Source organism: Acomys minous (genome assembly GCF_964271855.1).
Source record: "Acomys minous genome assembly, chromosome: 5".
Classification (NCBI taxonomy): domain Eukaryota; kingdom Metazoa; phylum Chordata; class Mammalia; order Rodentia; family Muridae; genus Acomys; species Acomys minous.
In genome coordinates, this window is record NC_140494.1 from 93504891 (window position 1) to 93513888 (window position 8998).

An 8998-nucleotide genomic window follows, 5' to 3' on the forward strand; every position below is an offset into this window, starting at 1 on the left:
GGTTAGTATGTCCCTCCCTCTATGGGAAGGCCTGCCTGGCTATAGGATGTGGCCACTTCAGTCTCAGTATCCCTGCTGCTAGGAGTCTCAGCAAGGGTCATGCCCATGTCTTCCCAGGATCCTCCTCTATCCCAGGTGTCCAGCTCGCCCCAGAGATGCCCAACACCAATTTCCCTTCTTTCTCACAGCCCTCTTACCCCCAATCCCCACTCCCCAACACTAACTCCTGCCTCATTCTCTACCCTCTACCCCCTTTCCCCACCAGGTCCCTCTCTCCCTCCACTTCTGACGTCTTTTATTTCCCTTTCTTAGTGGGAATCAAGCATCCCCTCTTGAGCTTTTGGGTCTGTGGGTTGTTGCATGGTTATCTTTGTACTATGTGGATAATATCCACTTATAAGTGAGTACACACCATGTGTGTCTGTCTGGGTTACTTCACTCAGGATGACATTTTCTAGTTCCATCTGTTTGCCTGAAATTTTCGAGTTTTCCTTGCTTTTAATAGCTGATTAGTATTCCACTGTGTAAATGTCTCCTCATAGCACAGTCTCTTTATATATTCTTCTGTTGAGGGTCATCTAGGTTATTTCCAGTTTCTAGCTACTATGAATAAAGCTGCTATGAACATAGGTGAGAAAGTGTCCTTGTGGTATGGTGGAGCATGTTTTGGGTATATGCCCAGGAGTGGAATAGCTGGGTCTTGAGGTAGAGCGAGTCCCAATTTTCTGAGGAACATCCAGATTGATTTCCACAGTGGTTGTACAAGTTTGCACTCCAACCAGCAATGGAGGGGTTCCCCTTGCTCCATATACTCGCTAGCATGTGCTGTTACTTGAGTTTTTTTTTTTTTAATTTTAACCATTCTGACAGTGTAAGATGGAATCTCTGTCATTTTGATATGCATTTCCCTGATGGCTAAGGACACTGAGCATTTCTTTTAAGTCATTCTTGTCCATTAGAGACTCCTCTGTTGAGAATTCTTGGTTTAGCTCTGCACTCCCATTTTTTAATTGAGTTATTTGTTTTATTGGTGCTTAATTTCATATCATCTGGGAATAGGGATACTTTGACTTCTTCCTTTTCAAATTGCATCTCCTTGATCTCCTTTAGTTGTCTTATTGCTCTAGCTAGAATTTCAAGTACTATATGGAAGAGAGACGGAGAGAGTGTGCAGCCTTGTCTTGTCCCTGATTTTAGTGGAATTGCATTGAGTTTTTATACACTTGATGTTGGCTATTGGCTTGCTGTATATTGCCTTTATTATATCCAGGTATGGGCCTTGTAGCCATGATCTCTCCACGATTTTTATCATAAAGGAGTGTTGGATTTTTGCCAAAGGCTTTCTCAGCATCTAATGAGATGATCATGTGATTTCTTTCTTTCAATTTGTTTACATGGTAGATTACATTGATCCATTTTCATATGTTGAACCATCCCTGCATCTATGGAACGAAGCCTACTTGATCATGGTAGATGATATATTTGATGTGGTCTTGGATTCGGTTTGCAAGTTATTTTATTGAATATTTTTGCATCAATGTTCATGAGGGAAATTGGTTCAAAATTAACTTTCTTTGTTATCAGGATGACTGTGGCCTCATGTAATGAGTTTGGAAATGTTCCTTCTATTTCTATTTTGTAGAATAGTTTGAGGAGTATTGATATTAACTCTTCTTTGAAAGTCTGGTAGAATTCTGTGCTAAAAGCATCTGGCGGCTTTTCAGATGCCGCTGTCCCTCCTTATAGCTTGCTGCAGCCATGGACAACTCCATCATGTTCTTCAACATCGCGGTCCATGGCAAGCCCTTGGGCTATGCCTCCTTTAAGCTCTTTGCAGACAGAGTTCCAAAGACAGCAGAAAACTTTTGTGCTCTGAGCACTGGAGAAAAAGGATTTGGATATAAGGGTTCCTGCTTTCACAGAATTATTCCAGGATTCATGTGCCAGGGTGGTGATTTCACATGCCATAATGGCAGTGGTGGCAGATCCATCTGTGGGGAGAAATTTGAGGATGAGAACTTCATCCTGAAGCACACAGGTCCTGGCATCTTGTCCATGGCAAATGCTGGACCAAACACAAATGGTTCCCAGTTTTTTAATCTGCACTGCCAAGACTGAGTGGCTGGATGGCAAGCATGTGGGCTTTGGGAAGGTGAAGGAAGGCATGAGCATTGTGGAAGCCATGGAACACTTCAGGTCCAGGAATGGCAAGACCAACAAGAAGATCACCATTTCCAACTGTGGATAGCTCTAATTTTTTTGACTTATGGTCATCTTACCCACCAGGCCATTCCTTCTGTAGCTCAGGAGAACACCCCCACCCCATCTGCTCCCAGTACCCTGTAATCTCTGCTCTCACTGAAGTTCTTTGGGTTCCATATTATCCTCATTTCTCTCCAAGTTTAGCAGGATTGCAGAGTTAAGTTTATGATTATGAATAAAAAGTAAATAGAAAAAAAAGCATCTGGCTCTGGGATTTTTTTTTTTTTGGTTGGAAGACTTTAATGACTGCTTCTTCATTAGGACTATTTAAACGTTTACCTGATCTTGATTTAACTTTGGTATGTGAAATCTATCAAGAATTAGATTTTCCAATTTTGTGGAATACAGGCTTTTGAAATAAGACCTAATCCTGATTCTTTGGATTTCCTCAGTGTCTGTTGTTATGCCCCCCTTCCCATTTCTGATTTTGTTAAAGCGCATACTATTTCTCTCTGCCTTTTAGTTAGATTGGCTAAGGGTTTGTCAATCTTATTGATATTCTCAAAGAACCAGGTCTTGGTTCCATCGATTCTTTGTATTGTTCCCTTTGTTTCTAATTTATTGATTTCATCTCTAAGTTTGATTATTCCCTGCCATCTACTCTCCTTGAATGGGTTTTCTTCTTTTTGTTCTAGAGATTTTAGGTGTGCTTTTAAATTGCTAGTATGCGACCTCTCTAGTTTCTTTATGAAGGCACTTAGTGCTATGAACTTTCTCCCCTTTCCTCTTAGCATTGCTTTCATTGTGTCCCATAAGTTTGGGTATGTTGTGCTTTCATTTTCATTGAATTTTAGAAAGTCTTTTATTCCCTTTTTTATTTCTTCCCCGACCCAGTGGTCATACAGAAGAGACTTATTCAGTTTCCATACGTTTGTAGGTTTTTCTTTTGTTTTTGTTGTTGAAATTCAGCTTTAAACTATGGTGGTCTGATAAGATACAAGGGGACTATTTCAATTTTCTTGTATCTGTTGAAGCTTACTTTGTGACTGAATATCTGGTCAGTTTTGGAGAAGCTTCTGTGAGGTGCTAAGCAGAGGGTTTATTAACTTCCTTCATCTATTTGACTGAAATTTGAATTTTCTTGTATTTCTTTAAGAGATTTATTTCTATCCTCTTTTAATGCTTCTATTATTTTTATACATTTGGATTTAAGGTTGTCTCCTTTTGCTTCAGCTGTGTCGGGGTGTCCAGGGCTTGCTGTAGTAGGATGGCTGGGTCTGGTGATGCCATATTGCCCTGTCTCTTGTTGATTGTGTTCTTAGCCATCTGCTTGTCCCTGGTGCTGCGTAGATGGTCCTGATGCTGACAGGTCTTCTCAGGGAGGAAGGCAGAGCCTTGAGCCTGGTAGTAGAGCTCAGGGAACTGCAGGATGCTCACTGCTACTGGCTGGGTGTTCCTGGAGAACTGCAGGCCTGGATGCTGCTCTGCTGGCTGTGTCCCGGGTGGGCAGGAGAAAAGATGGGTGGGCTCTAACCTGGCTCTAACTATGGTACTTGCAGGCTTGGATGATTCTGGGGCTGGCAGGCTTCCTCCAGAGGGAAGATTATGGCGAGTTGGGGGCAGGGGGTGTTGCAGCATGCAGCTCACTTCTGCTGGTTGTGTCCCATGGCAGGACACACATACTTAAAAAAAATAAATTATTTGTGTATGTGCAGCACTGGAGGAGGTCGGAAAAGAGCTACAGATCTCCGGGAACTAGAATTCAGCCTGTTCTGAGCTGCCATGTGGGTGCTGGGAATCAACCTCTGGTCCTTTTCAAAAGCGGCCTGTGCTCTTAACTGCTGAGACATTTCTCCAGTCCTAGTTCTGTTTATTTTTATAGGATTCAATAAAGAATTTTAGCACCCACAAATGAGAAAACATACTCTATTTGCCATTCTTTGTCTGACTTATTTCACTCAATAAAATCCCCTGAAGCATTCATTTTCCAGCTAATGATGTAATTAATATCTTTCTTCTTTATGGTTGAATACAACTCCGCGTGTTGTTTTTACGTTATCTGTACAGCCTAATAATTGTTATTATCAGGCCTATAATTATTATTGCTTCAGTAAAAACCACCAGAATCAATCAATACTCAGACACTTGTTATTTTTAAAGTAGCCTTAGTTAACCTGGGGACAGATATTAATCCTCTAATATGGGATTCCTGCCCCAATCCCATGCCATCTGTTTCCAATAATTTCTATCAAGCTACCTCCCATCCATAATCCCATATACTTGCTAATGTTCTTCATCTGGGCCAAGTCTCCATCCACTCTGACCACGTGCTTCTCTTCCATCTAGCCCATAGCGGCCTTCCTCTCTTTCTTCTTCTCCTTTGGTCTCTCTTCTTCAGTCCTTCTCCCCAAGATCCTTTCTGTGTCTCTAAGCCTGGGAACCTTAGCCACACCTATCTCCATTGCCCTGCCCAGGTGGGATGGCTTTTTATTAATTAGCATCAAAATACATCAGACCAACCTCCAACATCTATGTGAATACTTCACTTTTTTTTTTTTAAATCCATTCACCTACTGACAGACACTGTGGCTCATTCTGTAAGTTGGATGGTATGAACTGTGCCTCATATAAGCATGGATGAATGTGCATCCATCTCTGTGTATGCTGACTTAGAGTCCTTCAGGTATTCAGCCAGAAGTGGTATAGCTGGGTCATATGGTATTTCTACTTTTGATTCCTAGAATAAGTTCTGTGTTGACTAGCACAGAGGCTGGACCAATTTACACTCCCTGAGCAGCTGATGAGGATCGCTACATCCTCACCAGCGTTTGTTTCTGTTTATCTGCTTAATGATAGCCATTCTTACTAGGGTGTGGTAGGACTCTAATACAGTCTCAGTTTGCATTTCCCTGATGTCTAAGAATGCTGAACACCTAATGTATTTATTGGTCATCTTTATGTCATCTTTTGAGAGCTGTCTACTCATTTCATTAGCTTATTTTTTTTTTTTTGCCTGGGTTATTTGGTATTTGTTTTATTTGAGTTCTTAATAGATTTTTGTACATTTTTGAGACTAGGACTCACTATGTAGACCAGGCTGGCTTCAAACTCACTGAGATCTGGCTGCTTCTGTCTCTCGAGTGCTAGAACTGAAGGTGCATACTATCAGACCCAGCTTGAGCTCACTATGTATTTTAGAAATTAGTAGTTTGTCAGATATATAGACAGCAAAGACTTTTCCCATCCTGTAGCTTATCTTTTCACTCTGCTTTTTTTTTTCTAATTTCATGCAATTATTTTTTTTTTGAAAAATGTAATTGATTCTTTGTGAACTTCAATTCATGCACCACAGTCCTTCTCATCTCCTCATCCTCTCACAGGCACCGTTCGACCTTGTAACCTCCTCTAAACACACACACACACACACACACACACACACACACACACACAGGCAACAACAACAAATGAATCATAGAAAACATCTCATCATGGAAGCTGGAGTATGTCAGTGCATCCCATAGTATATCTGTCTGTCCATATCTCTTCCCTTACAAATGTTCATTGCAATGAGTCTTCAGTCTGGCTCAAGATCTCTGGCTTCTATGATACCATCATCCATAGTGGATCCTCATCGGACTCCTCCTGGTTATCCTGCTGTTGCTCCATGTCATGGAGATCCTACAGCTTGGGAAGAGCAGGACTGGTCTTTTCACATGTCCCAACCATGTGCAGATGATATAGATCGGGGGGCGGGGCAACTCAGAGCCCTGGGCCTGGGCCTGGGTAGTGGCTGAGCTGGTCAGCTTGCTGGCTTTCTCTTACCCACACCAGCAGGTGAGTTCTCCAGCACGGCTCCAGCCACGCCACCCAACGTCACCATCAGCAGGGGGCAGGGTCAGCTCTCCTGCTCTCTTGGTTTTGGGGCTGCCTCAGCTCCACTGGCTCTGACAGTCTTTCCACTTCTTCCTCCACAGGATTCCGTGATCCCTGAAGGGAGAGTTTTGGTGAAGGCATCCCATTTAGGCCTCAGCGCCTACTTTTATAATTAAAAATGTAAATGCATCTCAACAACACCATGACAAACGTTGTTTAAAGGACTGTGTTTATTGTTGTGTGGTGTATAGTCTAGAAATTCTATAGCTCAAGTTTGCATTCAAATCTTCTATGTCCTCTATGTTGGTGATCTGTGTGCTTGTCCTATCAATCACTGGGAGGAGTTGGAATCTTCACATTCAGTGGTAGATTCACCTATTTCTCAGTTATCAGGGCAAGAGGTTTTATGCCATTCTTGTGAACAAACTGCTCTACCACTGCGAAGTGACCCTTATTATCCCTGACAATGTTCCTTACTTTAAGGCCTCTGTTGTCTGATAGTACTATAACTGCTTCCAGTTCATTTGGAGCAGTGCTAGCGCTGCTTATGTCTTGATGAGTTATTTATGAGAGTTTCACTGTGCAGCACAGGCTGCCTCCAACCTCACAGCAACCCTGTGCCTTAGCCTCACGAATGTTGGGATTTCAGGCACCAGGCCCACCTTTGCATAATTTTAGGATGAAATGAAGCATACTTGGCATGTCCTGAGAAGCCCTCCACAGCTGATTATTCCATGTTCTTCTAGCGTCATCCTCTCTCTCTAACCCGCGCAGCTCCTATCAGACAGCTGGGTCTTTGACTCCCGGCCTTTGCTATGTGACATCTCCAATAGGCTCACTTCAGTCCTATGGACACTTCTGATGTGTTACATGCTGTGCTGCAGATGCCCAGATGAAGACAAAAGCCGTGAGCTGAAGAACTCTGACCTCCTGGAATGTTTGCTCCTGCCCCCCTTGCGTGATGAACGGTTAGTTATCTTTGAAGCCTCAGCCAAGATGTTACGGCAACCTAAGAGGCTTCGCTGTGTTTGCCAAGACAAAACCATTCCCTTGTTTCTATGCCACTTACCCAGCACCAGGACACTGCAGAACAAGGAACTTGATCCCGGCTCAAGCAACGCTGCCTCTTTTCCAAACAGGCCTTTGTTTTTTAAAAAGAGTGCCATTTGGACTAGTCAATGCGCTTGATGGTGGTAGCACTGGGCCTCAAGGCCAAGGAAGGAAAAAAAAAAGAGTGAAGGAGGTAGATACATGGTGCTGAGATAAGTTACAGGTAGTAAACCTATAAAGAAAATATATCTTTAAGAATCTGGGAAGATGGCTTAGTGAGCAAAGGCGCTTGCTGCCAAGCCTGACAGCTTGAGTTCAATTTGGTGGAAGGGGAAACCCAATTTATACACATTTTCCTCTGACCTCCACACAAGTACCATGGCATGTGCTCCTGTGTTCATGTCCGTGTGTCCGTGTGTGTGTGTCCGTGTGTGTGTGTGTGTGTGTGTGTGTGTGTGTGTCTGTGCATGTGTGTGTGTGTGTCCGTGCATGTGTGTGTGTGCGTGCGTGTGTGTGTGTGTGTGTGTGTGTGTGTGTGTGTGTGTGTGTGTGTGTGTATGTGACATGTGCACGCCTCAGGTGGTGGGAACAAACATTCCAGGATTTAGGGTTCTTGGGCTCAGGGGTTTGTCATCTTCATATGTCAGCCACAGAACAGCATGTGACATGAGTGCAGGACACTACAGTGAACATGTTGGGGACATCACATTAGTAAAGGCCAAAGGAGAAGACTGATGGGAGATGAAATTGTTAGGGTAAGAAATTGAAACTAGAAGAACTGAAAAGAGTTGGGTATGGAAGCCTTTGGAGGACATGCCAAGGGCTTTCTACATTATCCTGCAGTTCTGGGAGCGGGCATGGGGCTTTGCTTGAAGAATTTCAAGCATACGGTCACATTGACATTTTGGAAGATCATTCTGTGTGTTGTTCAGTGTTGTTCAGAGCAAGGCAACCCAGAGGCAGGGAGAGCAACAGGAGGATCTGAACATGGTTCCCAGGAAATACATGCTAAAACTGGATTCTTACCAGTGAGCAGCTAGCTCCTCTCCCGTCCCTCACCTTAGCTTCTGTGGAAATCCCCGAAAGGATTCTCAGTGGTAATAGGTAGAAACCTGTTGCTTTCTTTCTCCTCCACGACCTGAGAGCCCACACTTGTTATGTGCCAAGTGTGATGGAGAAGTGAGTGGGATCTTACAGGGCTCTGAGGAAGGAATGGGGTAAGCTAGGTGCACATTACTGATGTTCCTGGCTACTGGGACACACAATCTCAGAGCCAGTACCTGGGCAAATGAGAGACCGATGACATTTCTGATCACAAAAGCTCTTTCTACACACAGACATCATCTTTCCCTCCAGAGGATTAGAAGCTGTTCTAACTATTCAAATGCTCTCAGAGAACTTCCTCACCCCTCACCCTCATCTACACACTCAGTGTTCATAGCACTCCATGAGGTAGGGTGAGCGTACAACGTCCTTTGGTGCTCTTTATGAGCCAGTGAGGGAAACAAGGATCTGCTTCACAAAGTTTTCAAGAGATAGAAAGTGAAGGGGGAATAATAATAATAATAATAATAATAATAATAATAATAATAATAACAACAACAACAACAACAACAACAACACCACAGAAATCCAGCCAGAAGGAAGATTGTCCAGCACACAATGATGTGTGTATGTGTGTGTGTAATTTCAGCCAATGTGGGAAACCTGTATCTGTGCACAGGTGTTTTGCAATTCATTGTCTAGATAAACAACTGAGTCATAACCCTGTTTCCCTGTTATGGAAAACAACCAAATGAACCCAGTACTTAAATATGTACTCTCTAACCTACTGTGTCCTGTTATCACTCTCCCTAAAGGTTCCCAGTGATTT

At 43.1% G+C, this 8998-nt stretch overlaps 1 pseudogene across 1 annotated transcript; it reads left to right on the plus strand.

Moving 5' to 3' along the window:
* The first annotated feature begins 1751 nt into the window (after positions 1–1751).
* On the plus strand, positions 1752–2442 carry LOC311597372 (peptidyl-prolyl cis-trans isomerase A-like; annotated as a pseudogene). The gene has a single exon. The product of its transcript is annotated as a peptidyl-prolyl cis-trans isomerase A-like (transcript).
* Positions 2443–8998: the final 6556 nt, after the last annotated feature.